General features: G+C 49.3%; 1 non-coding gene across 1 annotated transcript; it reads right to left on the reverse strand.

Annotated features, from left to right (window-relative positions):
- Positions 1-10629: 10629 nt before the first annotated feature.
- LOC119962507 lies at positions 10630-10736 on the reverse strand. The gene has a single exon (XR_005459887.1). It is a non-coding gene; the product is annotated as a U6 spliceosomal RNA (small nuclear RNA).
- Positions 10737-21021: the final 10285 nt, after the last annotated feature.

Consider the following 21021-nt stretch of genomic DNA (forward strand, 5'->3'; position numbering starts at 1 on the left):
GCTATTCAATCATGGTGATATTTGTGGTGGTATGCAAAACTGTAGATACACAAGGGGTTAATGTAAATACACGTAGACTAGGTAGACACTAGAGGGAGCACCAGAGACATGACACACAGACATTCAACCAATGGGTCAGTAAGATAGGACACGACCAATGGGCATTCACGATAAACACAGAGGTGACACCACCACAGGAGGGCATTACACCAACCCATATAAAAAGGTCACAGCACACATGATCTTCCTCTTTCCAGTGGAGACACTCAGTGAGTACAGACACAGGGTTGATTGAACATCACACCCACCACGTGGATTGTAGCAGGCTGGTTTATTAGTCTGAGTAGCTATAGAAGGATTAACAGTAGAGTCGAATCCAAGTAGGAGCATTGTTAATTGTTTAATAAAAATGTTAAAGCTATCTCCAAGTCTGTACCTTCCTTTGTCAGAGTGCACATCAAGGAAGCAGCTTATGCAATGCCAAGACCATAACAAGACAATATTTTCTCATCCCCATTCTCCTGCCTCCTCCCCATAACCCCTGATCTCCTTATTAATCAAGAACCTATTTATCTCTGTCTTAAAGACACTCAGTGATTTGGCCTCCACAGCCTTCTGCGGTAAAGAGTTCCACAGATTCACCACCCTCTGGCTGAAGAAATTCCTTCTCATTTCACTTAATGGAGCCCCACGGGCTTCACGGCGCAAATGATTATCCAGCTGGCTGATTTTCCGGGACACGCTCGGTAGCTCCCCGCTAATGAGGGGGAGCAACACTTAAACCAATCCCGCACAGCAAACTCCAGACAGCCACAGTGTAGACCTCCGCCAAATTCAGGGATGCCGGCCTGGCCAAGCCGAGTCAAGACGGGACACATGTTCCCCTGAAAGGGCCGAAGGGTCAGCCACAGGTCAGCCAGTGCCACCTGAGCGTCAGTGGCAGGGGCCATCAGCATGGGGAGTGTGACAAGGACCGCCACTCAGTGGCACGAGAAGCTCAACAACGTTCACCGGGCCGCATAGGTAAATTAGCATCGACCCCCTTGCACTGGTGACGCCTCCTACCATGTAACGCCGCCTCCGCCATGGCCGGCGCGGAGAAGAACCACTCTGCGCATGTGCTGGGATGACGCCAGCACACGCTGGTGCTCCCGCGCATGCGTCAACTTGCGCCGGCTGGCAGAGGCCCTTCGGCACCGGTTGGCTTGGCGCCGGCGCCAGCCTAGCCCCTGAAGGTGTGGAGGATTCCGCACCTTCTGGGCGGCCTGACGCCGGAGTGGTTCACGCCACTCCTCAACGCCAGTATGGCCCACCCCGCAGGGTAGGGAAGAATCCTGCCCTCTGTGTCTGTCCCCCCAGCACAATACAATGACATGCCCCAGCACACCCTGGCATCCACCAGCACAATCCACCAATGATCAGCGTCGGTGCCCACTTCTGTCCCCGCCATAGCCCCGCCCGCCTCACTCTCCGTTGCTTCACAGCTCCAGGGTCCCAGGTTCGTTTCCCAGCTTGGGTCACTGTCTGTGTGGAGTCTGCACGTTTTCCCCGTGTCTGCGTGGGTTTCCTCTGGGTGTTCCAGTTTTCTCCCACAAGTCGCGAAAGACATGCTGTTAGGTGAATTGGACATTCTGAATTCTCCCTTTGTTTACCCGAACAGGAGTGTGGCGACTAGCAGATTTTCACAGTAACTTCATTGTAGCGTTAATGTAAGCCTACTTGTGACAATAAAGATTTTAAAAAAGGATTGTACACCATCAAACATATGTTGCACCCGAGACATGTTAAACCTCTCACATTATTCGGTATTGCGGGCCGATCTGCGCCCAATCCCCCATTTGCCCTCCCCCAGCCCCAGTCCCCGGACACTCTGCCATGGGCCCTATCTCACGCCCCCCCCCCCCCCATCCCATCAAAGATTACAAAGTGCAGGTAACGGGTGTGAACGTGCACTCAGCAGACAGACAGAAGTCAGACTATGGCACAGGTTGAGGAGCACGAGAGGTCAGCTCACAGTGGGTTATCGTCACCCTCCTGCCTTGTATAGTGACCCGCTGACAGTGCTAACACAGGCCTATCGCCCTGGTGCTGACGCTCAGGTGGCACTGGCTGCCCTGTGGCTGACCCTTCGGCCCTTTCAGGGAAACATAATGTCCCGTCTTGACTCGACTTGGCCAGGCCAGCATCCCCGAATTTGGCGGAGGTCTACACTGTGGCTGTCTGGAGTTTGCTGTGCGGGATTGGTTTAAGTGTTGCTTCCCCTCATTAGCGGGGAGCTACCGAGCGTGTCCCGGAAAATCACAGAGCTAGGTAGGGTGGAATAGAGTGAATGGGGAGAGGTGGTGAGGAGGATGGGGGAGGGAGATGGATGGTTGGGTGGGGGAATTGCCAGGTGTGGGAGGGGGGATGGGCGGGATGGTGTAAGTTGAGGTGGACAAGTTTGGGGGGGGGTGCTACACAGTGGTGGGAAGGGGAGAGATGATGGACGAAGCCACGTCCTATGTGACTTGGGCGAAGTTGAGTTCCTCCCTGATCCTTTGGGCTTGCCGGCTCTTCTACACCGCTGCCTGTGCTCCAGTCTCCGGCTGGTTACGCGGGTCCTCCCTACGTTCGCCCTCCAACCCTTCCTAGACCGGCTTCTCCTAGGAGGTGGCTGCATGTTCTGTCTCCTCCATTTCTAGCACGTCATTGCACTGCTGTGCCAGATTGTGGAGGGCAGAAGACCACCACAAAGCGGTGACCTCCGGGAGGTTTACCGCAGTGCACCACCACATTCTGAGCAGCCCGGGTGGTCAAATGGGCCTCATTATATCGGTTCTCCGCATCAGTCACCGGCTTCCGTACTGGCGTCACTAGCCAGGACCTAAGCGGGTACCCCTTATCCCCAAGAGCCAACCGGTCACCTATGGTGTCCCTCGAAGATGCTGGGGATCTCCGACTGTGGTTCAGACCTTTTAGTATCTACCTTCAATTAGACCTCGAGAGCTGCAGGAGTTCTTCTGGAGAGTCATTTAATTTGCATGATCCCCACCAGCTTGACACTCAGTCTCACTGGGACAATCTTGGAATCCCCTGCCTAAGAGTTCAAAAGAGGGTTTTCCATCCACTCAACCCCTCAAATGCTAATTTGCTCTTTCTTTAGGCAGTGTTCTAGCTGTGGTATGGAGAGAGGAAGAGAAAAGGGTCTGGTCCTAAGGACCTTTTTTGGGTTCTCAGGAGAGAAATATCAGCCTGGGATTTTCCCAACCTTTCACACAGAGGTTGAACTTTGCACAGGCCTGGTTGGAGGGAATGCTTGCAGCATTTAAATCAGGAGTTAAACCATCACAGACCTAGTTGGAGAGTGTTTTGAAAAAGATGCCAACCTCAGCTGTGCGAACTGGGGCCGGATTCTCCGCCCCGCCGCGCCATATTTCTATTTCACCCCGCCGGTGGGATGTTCCATTACGCCGGCCGGTCAATGGCATTTCCCATTGTAGGGCGCCCCACGCCTTCAGGAAACCTCTGGGCAGCCGGCAAAAGAGAGCATCCTGCCGGGGGAGAATCCAGCCCTCTGTTCTTCTTGGTGTGTAAGTAGCACTGAATTAAAATTGAGTCATACGTCTTCCCAGAAATCTCGGGGGTGCTCCACTAATCGCAGGAGACAGTAGTGTCCCGGTGTAGTAATCCACGGGAGGCAGGAGTTCCGTCACCACACCAATATTTATTTACAATAACGATATTACAGGAGCAGCTACAAACAGTGCTACTAGCAGTCCAGTCAACTTAAGACTGGCTCACAAAGCCTACACAGGTGCTTATATGGGCCCCCTCAATCAGAGCAGAGCTTCTGATTGGCTGTTCCGGGGAGATTGGCATACGTCCAGTACGGTCAGCGTAAGTTGAAGGTGTACCTGCGCAAGTGACCCGAGGAGTTCGAGTGAAGGCAAGCATCCAGCAGAGGGCAGCAGAGCAGAGCTTCTGATTGGCTGTTCTGGGGAGATTTGCATACATGCAGTACGGTCAGCGTAAGTTGAAGGTGTGCCTGCGCAAGTGACCCGAGGAGTTCGAGTGAAGGCAAGCATCCAGCAGAGGGCAGCAGAGCAGAGCTTCTGATTGGCTGTTCCGGGGAGATTGGCATACGTGCAGTACGGTCAGCGTAAGTTGAAGGTGGTTTGTGAAGGGGCTGTTCTCGAGTGACAGCTTTACCCGAAACACTACTTACATAGTGTCTCCCACCCATCCTCCTCCTCTAACCAAAAAAAAGTTCTGTCCGTCGGATTGCTAAACTAACAAATTTTTAAAAAAGTTTTCAGTAGTTGGGAAGTTAGTTCAGTGGGAATGGAGGCTAGGGCAGTTGAATGTTCCTCTTGCAGAATGTGGGAGGAAAGGGTCACCTCGAGTGTCCCTGCTGACTACATCTGCGGGAAGTGCACCCAACTCCAGCTCCTCGAGAACCGCATTAGGGAACTGGAGCTGGAGCTGGATGAACTTCGGATCATTCGGGAGGCGGAGGGGGTTATTGAGAGGAGTTATAGGGAGGTAGTCACACCTCAGGTAAAAGAAGAAGGTTGCCGTCAGGGGAGGGAGAGGGAACCGGCAGGCAGTGCAGGGATCCCCTGTGGTCGTTCCCCTCAATAAAAAGTATACCGTTTTGGATACTGTTGCGGGGAACGACTTACCAGGGGTAAGCAATGGGTCACAGGTCTCTGGCACAGAGTCTGTCCCTGTTGCTCAGAAGGGAAGGGAGAAGAAGAACAGAGCACTTGGCATTGGGGACTCCATAGTTAGAGGAACAGACAGGAGGTTCTGTGGGAACGAAAGAGACTCACGGTTGGTGTGTTGCATCCCAGGTACCAGGGTTCGTGATGTCTCTGATCGTGTTTTTGGGATCCTTAAGGGGGAGGGGGAGCAGCCCCAAGTCGTGGTCCACATAGGTACCAACGACATAGGTAGGAAGAGAGATGGGGATTTGAGACAGAAATTCAGGGAGCTAGGGTGGAAGCTGAGAGCTAGAACAAACAGAGTTGTTATCTCTGGGTTGTTACCCGTGCCACGTGCTAGCGAAGTGAGAAATAAGGAGAGAGAGGATTAGAACACGTGGCTACAGGGATGGTGAAGGAGGGAGGGTTTTTGGTTTCCTGGATAATTGGGGCTCATTCTGGGGTAGGTGGGACCTCTACAAACAGGGTGGTCTTCACCTGAACCAGAGAGGTACCAATATTCTGGGGGGGAGATTTGCTAGTGCTCTTCGGGAGGGTTTAAACTAATTCAGCAGGGGGATGGGAACCTAAATTGTAGTCCCAGTGTACAGGATGTTGAGAGTAGTGAGGTCAGGGATGTGGTTAAAAGTTCGAAAGAGGGCACCGTCAAGCAAGACGCTGGTTTGAAGTGTGTCTACTTCAACGCCAGGAGCATCCGGAATAAGGTGGGTGAGCTTGCAGCATGGGTTGGTACCTGGGATCTCGATGTTGTGGCGATTTCGGAGACATGGGTAGCAGGGACAGGAATGGTTGTTGCAGGTTCCAGGATTTAGATGTTTCTGTAAGAACAGAAAAGATGGTAAAAGAGGAGGGGGGGGGGTGTGGCATTGTTAATCAAGGAAAGTGTTACGGCGGTAGAAAGGACGTTTGAGGACTCGTCTACTGAGGTAGTATGGGCCGAGGTTAGGAACAGGAGAGGAGAGGTCACCCTGTTGGGAGTTGTCTATAGACCTCCGGATAGTTCCAGAGATGTAGAGGAAAGGATTGCAAAGATGATTCTCGACAGGAGCGAGAGTAACAGGGTAGATGTTATGGGGGACTTTAACTTTCCAAATATTGACTGGAAATACTATAGTTCGAGTACTATAGATGGGTCAGTTTTTGTGCAGTGTGTGCAGGAGGGTTTTCTGACACAGTATGTAGATAGGCCAACAAGGGGCGAGGCCACATTGGATTTGGTACTGGGTAATGAATCCGGCCAGGTGTTAGATTTAGATGTAGGTGTGCACTTTGGTGATAGTGATCACAATTCGGTTATGTTTACTTTAGCAATGGGCAGGGATAGGTATATACCGCAAGGTAAGAATTATAGCTGGGGGAAAGGCAATTATGATGCTATTCAGCAAGATTTAGGATGTATAGGATGGGGAAGGAAACTGCAGGGGATGGGTACAATCGAAATGTGGAGCTTTTTCAAGGAACAGCTACTGCGTATCCTTGATAAATATGTACCTGTCAGGCAGGGAGGAAGTTGTCGAGCAAGGGAACCGTGATTTACAAAGGACGTTGAAGCACTTGTCAAGAGGAAGAAGAAGGCTTATGTTAGGATGAGACACGAAGGCTCAGTTAGGGCACTTGAGAGCTACAAGTTAGCCAGGAAGGACCTAAAGGGAGAGTTAAGAAGAGCGAGGAGAGGACACGGAAAGTCGTTGGCGGATAGGATCAAGGAAAACCCTAAGGCTTTCTATAGGTATATCAGGAACAAAAGAATGACTAGAGTAAGATTAGGGCCAATCAAGGATAGTAGTGGAAAGTTGTGTGTGGAATCAGAGGAGATAGGGGAAGCGTTAAATGGATATTTTTCATCAGTGTTTACACTGGAGAAAGACAATGTTGTCGAGGAGAATACTCAGGTTCAGTCGACCAGGCTAGATGGATTTGAGGTTCACAAGGAGGAGGTGTTAGCAATTTTGGAAAATGTAAAAATAGATAAGTCCCCTGGGCCAGATGGGATTTATCCCAGGATTCTCTGGAAAGCCAGGGAGGAGATTGCAGAGCCTTTGTCCTTGATCTTTATGTCGTCTTTGTCGACAGGAATAGTGCCGGAAGACTGGAGGATAGCAAATGTTGTCCCCTTGTTCAAGAAGGGGAGTAGAGACAACCCTGGTAATTATAGACCTGTGAGCCTTACTTCGGTTGTGGGTAAAATGTTGGAAAAGGTTATAAGAGATAGGGTTTATAATCATCTTGAAAAGAACAAGTTGATTAGCGATAGTCAACACGGTTTTGTGAAGGTTAGGTCATGCCTCACAAACCTTATTGAGTTTTTTGAGAAGGTGACCAAACAGGTGGATGAGGGTAAAGCGGTTGATGTGGTGTATATGGATTTCAGTAAGGCGTTTGATAAGGTTCCCCACGGTAGGCTACTGCAGAAAATAAGGAAGTATGGGATTGAAGGTGATTTAGCGGTTTGGATCAGTAATTGGCTAGTTGAAAGAAGACAGAGGGTGGTGGTTGATGGCAAATGTTCATCCTGGAGTTCAGTTACTAGTGGTGTACCGCAAGGATCTGTTTTGGGGCCACTGCTGTGTGTCATTTTTATAAATGACCTGGAAGAGGGTGTAGAAGGATGGGTTAGTAAATTTGCAGATGACACGAAGGTCGGTGGAGTTGTGGATAGTGCTGAAGGATGTTATAGGATACAGAAGGACATAGATAAGCTGCAGAGCTGGGCTGAGAGGTGGCCGATGGAGTTTAATGCGGAAAAGTGTGAGGGGGTTCACTTTGGAAGGAGTAACAGGAATGCAGAGTACTGGGCTAATGGCAAGATTCTTGGTAGTGTAGATGAACAGAGAGATCTCAGCATCCAGGTACATAAATCCCTGAAAGTTGCCACCCAGGTTAACAGGGCTGTTAAGAAGGCATATGGTGTGCTAGCCTTTATCAGTAGGGGGATTGAGTTTCGGAGCCACAATGTCATGCTGCAGCTGTACATAACTCTGGTGCGGTCACTCCTGGAGTACTGCGTGCAGTTCTGGTCACCACATTATAGGAAGGATGTGGAAGCTTTGGAAAGGGTTCAGAGGAGATTTACTAGGATGTTGCCTGGTATGGAGGGAAGGTCTTACGAGGAAAGGCTCAGGGAATTGAGGTTGTTTTCGTTAGAAAGGAGAAGGCTGAGAGGTGACTTAATAGAGACATACAAGATAGTCAGAGGGTTAGATAGGGTGGACAGTGAGAGTCTTTTTCCTCGGATGGTGATGACCAATACAAGGGGACATAGCTTTAAATTGAGGGGTGGTAGATATAGGACAGATGTCAGAGGCAGTTTCTTTACTCAGAGAGTAGTAGGGGTGTGGAACGCCCTGCCTGCAACAGAACTGGACTCGCCAACTTTAAGGGCATATAAGTGGTCACTGGATAGACATATGGATGAAAATGGAATAGTGTAGGTCAGATAGGCTTCAGATGGTTTCACAGGTCGGCGCAACATCGAGGGCCGAAGGGCCCGTACTGCGCTGTAATGTTCTATGTTCTATGTTCTATGTTCTACTCCAATTGGCCAACCAATAAAGCCAATTGGAGTTCATTACACCCGGAATCCCAGAAGAGTTGATTGGCTGCTGGCAATGTCCATCAAAATGACATCACAGGACCCTACCACCTTGCACACTGCCCTCAGGGGACTGCCTGGCCCAGTCGCAATAGCAGCTTGCAGCAGCGGGGCGGAGCTGGTTCAAATCTACAGTCTGTAGTCTAAATCCAAAATCTCCAATGTTCCATCAAACAGCAAGTCAGTAATTAAAAGGGGAACAAGGATCGGACAAGGATTTAAAAGTGGTTCCTTACAAAAGTTAGAATTTGTTTCTATAACGATTCTGGACTAGACTCGAGCGCTTACTCGGGTACTGGGCAGAAAGCCCAATATTTTTTAATTTATAAAGCTCTGAGGAAAGGATATTCACTCCAGGAGTGACTCCACACACAAATAAGGACATGGTATATTAAAACAAACTTTATTATTAACACGGTATTAAACTAATTTCAACAGCATAGAAAATATAGCTTACAATTACCAGTTAAGTAATGCTTAAAAATAAAATGAAACTCCGAACTGCTATCTTCTAACTCCAAACACGCAAAACCCATCACAGGTCAAAACCCACTTTTAAATACAGTTAGCAAATAAAGGAATACTTGATGTACAGCAATGTCTTGGAGAGAGAGAGAGATTGAGAGAGAGAGAGAGCGAGATCCTTCAGGAAACAGCCTATAAATGTTTGTCTGTGTCAAATCACTGTTTACCTTGACAACCCTTTCTAGAAGCTGCTGTTCTGGTCACAGTCAAATCTAAATGGATTGACTCAAAATCTGATTGCTTCAGCCCTGGCTACTCCCATTAAGTATATCATCCTTATTCTACTCAAATCCCATGACCTGATTACTTAATATTTTTGTATGCTCTTGACCGGTTAAAAGTGCCTGGTAAGAAGTTCCTAAGAGAGAGTCACCTTCCATTTGACCACTCAGCTCATGGCCACCACTGGAAGTCATTTTAACCAATGTTTGATAACGTGTTGTCACCAGGTTTCTCAGGTTGAACCAAACTTCAAGTTTAGTTTCCAATTGTTCAAAGAAAAGCAAGGACCTGAATGTCTTCTGAAATTTTATTGGCTGGTATATAATAATAGAATCTCTCTGCATATCATAGAATTTACAGTGCAGAAGGAGGCCACTCGGCCCATCGAGTCTGCACCGGCTCTTGGAAAGAGCACCCTACCCGAGGTCAACACCTCCACCGTATCCTCATAACCCAGTAACCCCACCCAACACTAAGGGCAATTTTGGACACTAAGGGCAATTTAGCATGGCCAATCCACCTAACCTGCACATCTTTGGACTGTGGGAGGAAACCGGAGCACCCGGAGGAAACCCACGCACACACGGGAAGGATGTGCAGACTCCGCACAGATAGTGACCCAAGCTGGAATCGAACCTGAACCCTGGAACTGTGAAGCAATTGTGCGATCCACAATGCTACCGTGCTGCCCTAATGATTTCTAGGATTCTGAGTCTTCCTTAAATGGACCCGTGACTCCAATTGTTCCTGCCATTTTTCAGTGATATCAGACGCTCTCGCAACCTCCCTGATATCAATGGTCTATTTTAAATATGGTGAATAAGCCAATTGCATCAGCTACCAATGCCAGAATTAGTTTGTTTGTCCCCTCTACATTTGTGGCTTACTTGACTACACGTGGTGGGCTCTGCAGCTGAACTCCTTGGGCTGTTGAATATTAACATTGAGGTACATAAGCTTTTCTTTTTTTAAATTTGCCCAAAGACCCAACTGGTCCAATGCCAGGCGTGGGGTGCAATCGCTGACCTGCTATTAATCTGCCTCAACGCCGATTTTCTTTTCACTTCAAATTTTTTTCCCCCGATATGTTTTTCGTCGCCACTTTTCTTTTTTATTATGTTATGCATTGTTCTTGCAGGATAAACGAATGGAAATGTCACATTTCATGGGTTGAAAGCATTAATCGACAGAGGTTTATGAGATGGTTTTTAATTGTACAAAGGATTGGTCTAGACTGACTCACAGCCAGCGAAGTAGCCGTTGTCATCATGAATTATCACGTGACTCAACTCTTAAAGTGACCATGCAGCAGCACAACAGTAACAACACACACATAAAACAAACACGGATTCTGTGATCTCAAAATGCACTGGCTTGTAAAGTATGGCAAACTAAACAAACATGAGTACCAAATACTTCACCCCTTATTGGAAATGTCAATTTAAAAAAAAGTTTTCAGAATTAGGGAGAGTGTAGACTGCCTCAAAAAAACCCCACAGGGGTTTACCTTAGCTATAATTTAGCAGCTTTGAAAGACCATCCACATTGCCATGCAAAATAGATTTTCGATATTTGATGTCTTTCGTTTAAAATATGGAACATTTTATGAATTTGCGTGTCTTCCTTGCATATGGGCCATGCAAATCTTCTCTGTATGATTCTAATTTTAGTATATGTGCTGCTGAAGCGAACACGATATTTGATGTGATATGTGTGAACAGAGAACATCAATGCAATGCCCAATGTTTCATTCTGCTTGTAGCTATAGAGTTGATGCCTGTATGTGAACCGAATATTGAGGTGTGTGGTTGATGATCAGTCGGAAGAGCAAATCTTCACCCAAACTGGTGAAATATCTGGATTATCAAAATGGTCCTTGTGCTTCGTGTTCTATTTGAGAGTCTTGGGTCTCTGTCTTGTTTAAAGTCTGTGAAGCAAATACTATGAGCCTCTCTGCTACTGAGGGTGGTACGTGTGAAACAATGGCCCTCAAATCTAGGAGGCGATACATCACACGTAAGTTGCAGAGGTAAGGAGGGGTCAATGTGTGTCAGTATCTCTTAGTGTTGATTTAGCCTTCTTGAGCGCAGCGTTGCAGGCCTTTGTCCATTTCTAGGTTTTGTTCTGACACAGAGGTTCATGCAGGAGTTTCAGCAGGATTGCCAGCTGTGGAATAGATCTTCTGTAATAATTCAGTAGCCTTAAGAAAGAGCAAAGCTGGCTGATATTCTGAGGAGCTGGAGCATCTACAATAGCCATGACCTTGGAATGTGCTTTGTGAAGCCCAACAGTGTCAATGACATGCGCCAAATGTTCCACAGAGGGCTGAAAAAACTCACATTTGTCTTTATGAACTTATGGACTTTGCTCCTCTAGACTTTGTAGGATGGCTTCCAAGTTCTTGAGATGATCCTCATCAATTTTGCCCAAGATATCATCAAGGTAGCATTGAACTCTAGGTAAGCTACTCAGGATCTGGTCCATGGGCCTTTAAAACAGGGAGGGAGCTGACGTTATTCTAAAAGGCAAGTAGAAATATCTGTACAGTCCCTTGTGTGTTGTAATGGTAAAATAGTCTTGTGACTTCTTAATAAAGTGCATTTGTAAGTAGGCATGTCATATGTCAATTTTACTAAATTTCTTTTTATCAGCCTGGCCAGCAGAAAAGTTCTCAATCCAAGGAAGTGAATATTGCTCAGCACACAACAAGGGTTTAACAGTAATCCTGAACTCCCCAAAGATACATTAGGAGCTGTCTTTGTTGAGCACTAGAATGTTGGATATGCCCATTCACCATGAGGGACAGGTATCTGGACTCCTATCTTGACCAGGCCCTTCAATGTTTGGTCGTAAGGGATAAGGCACGGTTTTGGCCTTCTGGTTGAGAGCTAGCTTTGATATTCAATTTTCTGGTAATTCACTTCATGCTTCCCAAATCTCCTTTGGAAACAACAGTATGTTTTTATATAACAGCTGTCGGACCAGTCTCTTCTGTCACATTCCTGAGTACCTCTGTCCGGTTTAACCAGATCTTCTGAAGTCATGACCATTCAACTAAAGCTGGGTGGTTGCCCTTCACCACTAACAGTGATAACTTAGCAGTCTGTCCACTTTAATTTCTGTCCTGCCCATCATAGGAACAGAAACTGCTGTATATGTTTTCAGAATTACTTTTGCAGGCGTCAAGGGAAGATGTTAAGCTTCTCTTTATTCGCATCATCTGGGACCAGAGAAACTGCTGCCCCTGTATCCAGTTCCATAAGTATTGGTTGGTCCTCCAGCAGCAGTAGCCCAGTGAACCAGCCAATGGTGACAAGATATAGAGGGAGACTTCTTTGAACTTGGTGTCACGGTGGACCTTCCATTCCTGCTGTTTAATATGCAGATTTTTCTTCTCGTTATGCTACACTGCAAATTTCTTTCTCTCTGGTTTGCTTTTCTGAGTTAATACTCCTATTTTGTTTTTGCGTGCATGTTCAGCGTGACTCTTCTTGCTGCATTGATGGTATTCGAGGTCTCAGCACCAGCATTCAGATGGACAGAGACCAGGCTTTCCACAATGATAACATTCTCAGCCGGCTTGTATGATCAGCAGCCGTGTTATGCACTCGTGTTCATGCACTCAGCTGCTATGCTTCTTTTGCCAGCTAGCTCCATGGAGACTGCAATCTCTCTGATGTTCTGCATTTTGTGATACGAAGGCCACAGGCCAACCTGTCACAGAGGATATCTTTCAGTATTTCATTGAATTCACAATGTTTAGTGAACTTTTTAAGTACTGCAACATACTGCAAAATTGTTTCCCTTTCTTCTTGGTTTCTTTTGCGAAACCTAAATCTTTCTGCACTGACAAGTGGCCAAGGGGATATATGCATTCAAGGACTTTTATAATGTTCTCATACAATTATGTGCCAGGTTTGTCAGGCAACCCCATGATTCTTAATAAGCCAAAGGTTTTAGCACCCATCACACCCAAGAACATCACCACTTTTCCATTATCCAGTGGTTAGCACTGCTGCCTCACAGTGCCAGCGACCCGCGTACAATTCAGGCCTTGGGTGACTGTCTGTGTAGAGTTTTATTCAAAATTTTCATAAAATATCAACAACAAAAAGTTACAATTTTTTTTTTTACAAAGAACAGAAAAAAACCCACAATACCCCCCCCCCGCGCATACACAAAGGAAGAGGTAAATTAACACCCGCCATCCGCACAAAACACGCGCCCGCCCCTTCGAAACCCCCCCCCCCCCCCCCCCCCCCACCCCCACGTGTACACATAGAGAAAGAAATAAATCAACGCCCGCCATTAGCATAGAACAACTATGCCAGTCCCTTCGGTCCAAAACAACCCCCCCCCCCCCCCCCCCCCCCCGGGCTGCTGCTGCTGCTGCTACTGGCCTTTTCCTATCGTTCTGCCAGGAAGTCCAGAAATGGCTGCCACCTCCTGAAAAGCCCCTACACTGATCCCCTCTGGGCAAATTTCACCTTCTCTAATTTAAGAAACCCTGCCATATTGTTGACCCAGGCCTCCACGCTTGGGGGCCTCGCATCCTTCCACTGAAGAAGAATCCTCCGCCGGGCTACTAGGGACGCAAAGGCCAGAACACTGGCCTCTTTCGCCTCCTGCACACCCGGCTCCACTGCAACCCCAAAAATTGCGAGCCCCCAGCCCGGATTGACCCTGGATCCTACCACCCTCGACACCATCCTTGCTACGCCCTTCCAAAATTCCCCCAGCGCTGGGCATGCCCAGAACATATGGGCATGATTTGCTTGACTCCCTGAGCACCTGATACACCTGTCCTCACTCCCAAAGAACCGACTCATCCTTGTCCCAGTCATGTGAGGCCTATGCAGCACCTTAAACTGTATGAGGCCAAGCCTCGCACAAGAAGAGGAGGAGTTCACCCTCCCCAGGACATCCGCCCACGTCCCCTCCTCTATCTCCTCACCCAGCTCCTCCTCCCATTTACACTTCAGCTCCTCGACTGAGGCCTCATCCATCTCCTGCATCACCTGGTACGCTGCCGAGATCCTCCCCTCACCAACCCACACCCCCGAGAGCACCCTGTCCTGGATCCCACGCGGCGGCAGCAGAGGAAACTCCGCCACCTGCCGATGAAAAACGCCCTTACCTGCATGTACCTAAAGGAACTCCCCGGGAGGAGCCCGAACTTCCCCTCCAGCGCACCTAGGCTCGCAAACTTCCCTTCTACAAACAGGACCCTCAACCTCCTGATACCTGTCCTGTGCCAACTCAAGAACCCGCCATCAATTCTCCCCGGGACAAACCGGTGGTTTCCCTGTATCGGGGCCCCCATCGAGGCCCCCACCTCCCCCCTGTGCCGTCTCCATTGCCCCCAAATTTTGAGGGTAGCCGCCACCACCGGGCTCGTGGTATACCTCATTGGAGGGAGCGGCAGCGGCGCCGTTACCAGTGCCTCTAGGCTCGTGCCCACACAGGACGCCATCTCCAACCTCTTCCATGCTGCCCCCTCCCCGTCCATCACCCATTTACGCACCATCGCTGCATTGGCAGCACAATAGTACCCACAGAGGTTGGGCATCGCCAGCCCCCCCTATCTCTGCCCCGCTCCAAGAACACGCTTCTCACCCTCGGGGTCCCGTGCGCCCACACAAACCCCGTAATGCTCTTGTTAACCCGCCTGAAAAAGGCCTTCGGGATAAGGATGGGGAGGCACTGGAACTGGAACAGAAACCTCAGGAGCACGGTCATTTTGACTGACTGTACCCTACCCACCAGAGACAGCGGCAACATGTCCCACCTCTTAAACTCGTCCTCCATTTGCTCCACCAGCCTTGTGAGGTTAAGCTTATGCAAGGCCCCCCAGCTCCTGGCCACCTGAACCCCCAAGTACCTGAAGCTCCTCTCCGCCCTTATCAGTGGGAGCCTGCCAATCCCCCCCTCCTGATCCACTGGGTGTACCACAAACAGCTCGCTCTTCCCCAAGTTGATCTTGTATCCTGAGAAATCCCCAAATTCCCGGAGAATCCCCATCACCTCCGGCATTCCCCCCACCGGGTCCGCCACATATAGAGCGACACTCGGTGCTCCTCTCCACCCCGGACCAGCCCCCTCCAACACCCCGACTCCCTCAGCGCCACAGCCAGGGGTTCAATTGCCAGCGCAAAGAGCAGGGGGGACAAGGGACACCCCGGCCTTGTCCCTCGGAATAGCCGAAAATACTCCGACCTCCTCCTATTCGTGGCCACACTCGCCATCGGGGCCTCATACAACAGCCTCACCCAACTAACAAACCCCTCCCCAAACCCGAAACTTTCCAACACCTCCCACAAGTACTCCCACTCAACCCTGTCAAAGGCCTTCTCCGCGTCCAGCGCCACCACAATCTCCGCCTCCCCTTCTACCGCCGGCATCATTATAGCGTTCAAGAGCCTCCTTTTGTTGGTGTTCAGCTGCCTCTCCCTCACAAACCCCGTTTGATTCTCGTGGATAACCTGCGGCACACAGTCCTCTATCCTCACGGCTAAGATCTTTGCCAACAGCTTGGCGTCCACATTCAAAAGTGAGATCGGCCTGTATGACCCACACTGCATCATGGAGATCAGCGCCCGAGACATCGTTGGGGGCAAAGCCCCCCCTTCCCTTGCCTCGTTAAAGGTCCTAACCAACAGGGGACCCAGCAGGTCTGCATACTTCTTGTAAAATTCAGCCGGGAACCCATCCGGCCCCGGCTCTTTCCCCGACTGCATGCTCCCTATCCCTTTGACCAGCTTCTCCAGCTCAACCAACGCCTCCAGTCCCTCCACCTGTCGCTCCTCCACCTGTCCCTCCTCCACCCTTGGGAATCTCAGCCTGTCCAAAAAGTGCCCCATCCCCCCCTCCTCCGCCGGGGGTTCGGACCGATACAGTTTCTCATAAAAGTCCCTGAAGACCTCATTAATGTCTACCCCTCTTCGCACCACATTTCCTCCCCGATCCTTAACTCCACCAATCTCCCTAGCTGCATCCCGCTTACGGAGCTGGTGTGCCAGCATCCTGCTCGCCTTCTCCCCATATTCATACACCGCACCCTGTGCCTTCCTCCACTGAGCTTCCGCCTTTCTGGTGGTCAGCAAGTCGAACTCAGCCTGGAGGCTGCGCCGCTCCCTCAGCAATCCTTCCTCCGGGGCCTCAGCGTATCTCCTGTCCACCCTCACCGTCTCCCTTACCAATCTCTCCCTCTCTCTCTGCTCCCTTCTCTCCCTGTGGGCTCGAATGGAGATCAACTCCCCCCTAACCACCGCCTTCAGCGCCTCCCAGGCCGTCCCCATTCGGACCTCCCCATTGTCATTGGCCTGCCAGCAGCCCCACCTCCAAGCGCCAAAGCGGGCACTGGTCTCTCTCCTCCCTCAGCTCAAGGTCCACCCAGTGCGGGGCATGGTCGGAAATGGCTATCGCCGAATACTCAGCATCCTCCACCCTCGCAATCAGTGCCCTACTCATAACAAAGAAGTCGATCCGGGAATAGGCCTTATGCACATGGGAGAAATATCAAAATTCCCTGGCCCTCGGCCTCGCAAACCTCCATGGATCCACCCCTCCCATCAGGTCCATAAACCCCCTCAACACCTTAGCCACCGCAGGGCTCCTACCCGTCCTGGAACTGGATCGATCCCCCCGCCTCCAAATCTGGAATCCGGCCCAACATGCGCCGCATGAAACCCGCATCGTCCCAATTCGGGGCGTATACATTAACCAGCACCACCCGCTCCCCTTGCAGCTTGCCACTCACCGTCACATACCACCCGCCAGTGTCTGCCACCACATTCAACGCCTCAAACGACACCCTCTTCCCCACCAGAATCGCCACCCGCCAATTTGTTGCATCCAGCCCCGAATGAAACACTTGGCTCACCAATCCCTTCCTCAATCTAACCTGATCCGCCACCTTCAGGTGCGTCTCCTGAAGCATGGCCACATCCGCCTTCAGCCCCTTCAGGTGCGCAAACACTCGGGCCCGTTTGACCGGCCCATTCAGTCCCCTCACATTCCAGGTGATCAGCCGGATCAGGGGACCGCCTACTGTTGCTCGTTCTGGGTGAGTGTGTTTTACACTCAATTTGGCTCTATTTCGTTCCTTAGCTGTGGAGTCGCCAGGTATCGTTAAGATACCGCCACAAGTTTCAAGTTCAAGTTCAAAGCAATAAATCCATACACCAGTTAGTAAGTTCAAACAAGACACGTTTATTATATTACAGTAATCTACTAATCATGCATATAAAACTATAAGACTAGGCTAATCCTACCACTAATAGGCCAAATACTTATCTGGATAAGGGGACTGCCGGATCAGGGAACAACGGCCTTTAGCTTTATCCTGGGTCTGCAGGCTTCCAGTAGTTATGGACTAAAGGGGGTCAGGAGTGTCTACTCTCGTAGCATGCGGTGTGACACTTATTTGTTGGCGGCTACTGTCCAGACCTCTCCTCCTCAAGGTTCTTCTGCTGCAACGGTGTTCTGCTGGGAGGGCTGGCTGGTCAAGGAGAGACTGGGAGAGAGAGAGAGCTGGGGTCGCGGTCTCTGTCTTATACCCCCTCAGGGTCTCGCGCCCACCTGGGCGGACCCTCTATACTCTCGCAATCGATTGGTTCTCTTCCTAATCGATTGATTTGAATTCCCCAATAACGGGGCAGTGCCTCGATCATTGGGGTGGTTGTTGGGACTTCTTTGGCGCCAAGAAGTCTGGCCTTCCATTCAATGTATCGATTTGTGTTTAACTTGTTTCCATTGTATCTGGGGATCACCCGGTATCGCCTCATTAGTATGCTAACTGTTTTTTTTTCATAGTGCTGTCTGGCTTCTGCAGCAGTCAGAACTGGTTTCTGCAGTAGTCAGAATACACAAGCACTTTGCAAGCTGCTTGCTTTTGCAACATGTCCATTTTCCCTGCATTCCTTGCAATCTTCCATTTTGTGTTGGGCAGTGGTCACCCCAGGTGGCTACACTCCCTCCTTGTGATCCTCATGAGAAATCATGAAGGATCACCCAAGGTCGGTGTCTTTGTGTTCCCTGATCTCACTTTCCTCAATTATGACACAAAATCTTTATCTAACAGTCTCTGGTTGGTGCTATGTCAAAGGGGACATGCATTACTAGGGAACCTCTAACTATCCTTTGTAAGCTACACTCCCTTACACATTTAAACATTCTATCTTCCTATCCTTAAAACATTATCATTATATTCTATTTCTGGCTCGGCAGTCGAACTCAGAATATTACAAAACATCAGAAAAGGTCTTTATTTACAACATCAAATCAAAGTGAAATCCTTCATTACACATCAAGGGGTTGAGGGGACTTGTGGAAGCCGATAATAGGGGATTGTATTCTGTATATGGTCGAGGCGCAAGAGCAGGAGGCTCTCCTTCTCCATTTTCTTAACCGAAGTGTCTGCACTACGATGCAGAGAGCTGCTATCACCAAAAGTGATTCAATAACATACGAAAGGGAATACCAATTCATAAATTTTGTGCACCAGGTCTGGTCATCGCTGTTCCTTACTGGGCTTTGAGAAGTCGGTGTGTGGGAACCATTAACAGCGGGGGTCATAGGGGAAAAAGGGTTTGCATCCGCGCGCAAAAATACAAAAACAATAACTGAAAACATATAGTTCTTCATCGCGCTCGTCTTTCTTCTCTTCCTTCTGTCCTTTTGTATTGCTGATCTTGCTCTGATCTCTCCTTCGAACATCCGACAGCTATGGGATCAAGCATAGTATCTGTCAATAATTTGTTTAATACCTGTAATGTTAGTGTATCTGTCCTCACATTCCAATTGTCCCTTAAATGAATGGCCAAGTCACACCCTGTGACTCCCCTCATTTTCTTTTTCAAAAGCGAATTTAGGACCAGTCATACACTTAACAACTTTGCCACTGCGAGCTGTCTCGCAGGTTTTGTGATTTACCATCCCAATGTTCCTGGATGTAAATAGCATAAGGAATGGCAGCCGAAGGGCTACCTTAAACAAAAATGAAACCAAACTTTAGAAATTAGGTATCCAAATGAGTTGCGTATGGGCCGCGATGGGTAAGATTTGAATGGGATCCGCAGGTAGGGCGTGCTGTGCTGTACCCGACCTTAGCTGACCAGAGGGGGGTCCTCAGACAAGGTGGGTCCTCAATGCCGTTTCTCCACTGCCTGAGCGACCTGGAACGAACGGGAATGAATGTGTTCATGTGACTTTGCAGCCTCTATTCCCAGAATAGAGGGGCACCTAAAAAAAAGGGGGGGAGCCAAGATGCTCCTAGTGGGGTGAAGGGTGAAGCCTTAAGTTGGGCTCCAGACATTGCAGCTGAGTCAAGTTCTCAGAATTATCTGCGGACAAACTTAACGTGCATGTGAGGTGGTCACAAGCTTTTCAGCTGAAAACCGAGTGGCCAATCTCCAAATCAAACATTTAACATACAAACAAGCATCATCAACATGCATGAAGGTTCCATCAGAAAGGACACCGTTTATCTCTCAAGCGGTTCCTCTTTTTACATCATCTGGACACCTCACTTCTCTTCATTCTCTGCAAACAGGGTCGCAAAGGGGTTGCCGTGTCGGGAGTCAGACTCAGTGCCATCCTCTTCTCCTGGATCCCATACCCTTGTATGGATCAGACATGCAATTTTAGCGTTGTGTGACCGGGGGTCACTTTCGTCATTTCGGAAAAGTCTCCAAGAATTGTCCCTGTGCCAAATTGTGGGGGTCTAAATTTGAATGAACGTTTTCGGGGTCGTCATAGTTGGGCGGTGGGTTTGGGTGTGGGTCTGGAGTTTTAATGTAAGTGATCTCTAAATCACTGTAGTCAGGGTCGTAGTTGGTGTGTGTGGGGTCTGTGGTATCAGGGCAGTAGAGAGGCGTGCTGTGGCTGTCGTCAAAGTCACAGTCGCTGTCTCTGCTGTGGCAGCTTGTGGGCGTATCGGGGCGTGGTCTGAAGTCTCAGCCTCTGTATACTGTGGAAGCCATTCCCAAGGGGCTCCTTTCTTAAGGAGGTCTGATAGTGGGGCTGCCTTGGTCGCAAAACCATTGATATGGTTCCAACAATACCCAACCAGTCCTAAAAATGACCGGAGGGCTGAAACATTTTGGGGAAGGGGCAATTTGACGATCGGGTCAATTCTTTTGAACTCGATCTCGCATTTGCCGTGCGTGATGACTGTACCCAAATACATCACTTTATTTTCCAATAGTTGGGCCTTTCTGGGGTTAACTTTACATCCGATTGAGTTCAGAAGTTCCAGGAGTTCAGACAGAAGCGTGCTGTGCTCTGCCTTGGTGTCTGTCTGCAGTAATAGGTCGTCCACGTACTGTTCCAGATAGTCGGGTCGGGAAAAGTTTGCTAGTCCATTTGCCAGCTGTCGGTGGAAAATGGAGGGGGAATTGTGGAATCCATGTGGGAGACATATCCACGTGTACTGCTGTACTTTGAATGTGAAGGCAAATTTGTACTGGCACACCTTTGCCAATGGGATTGACCAAAAGCCGTTGCTAATGTCCAATACCGTGAAATATTTGGAGTTGAGACCCTGCTTGAGCATGGTCTCGGGACTTGCTGCTACCGTGGGGGCTACTGCTAGGGTAACTTTGTTGAGTTCCCGATAATCAATGGTCAGACGCCATGATCCGTCGGGCTTCTTCACTGGCCAAATAGGGGCATTATTAGTCGAGGCTACTGTCCTAAGTACACCCTGCTCTAATAAGCTCTCTACAGTAGTCCCCCGTTATACCGCGCTCCGCAATACCGCGGTTCGCGATATACCGCGGGGGGGCTTATGGACCCCAACTGTCAGTTGTGTCAATTTCAGCGGCCGGCTGATTATTTCAGTGAGAGCAGCTTCCCTCTCTGGATCAAAGTGAGCCGGCCGCTGAAATTGACACTGCCGGCTGCTCTCTCCCTCCAATCAGAAACATTAAAACTTAAAAGTTGGATTGGAGGGAGAGAGCAGCGGGCAGTGTCAATTTC

This window comes from Scyliorhinus canicula, chromosome 2 (assembly GCF_902713615.1).
Source record: "Scyliorhinus canicula chromosome 2, sScyCan1.1, whole genome shotgun sequence".
NCBI lineage: Eukaryota > Metazoa > Chordata > Chondrichthyes > Carcharhiniformes > Scyliorhinidae > Scyliorhinus > Scyliorhinus canicula.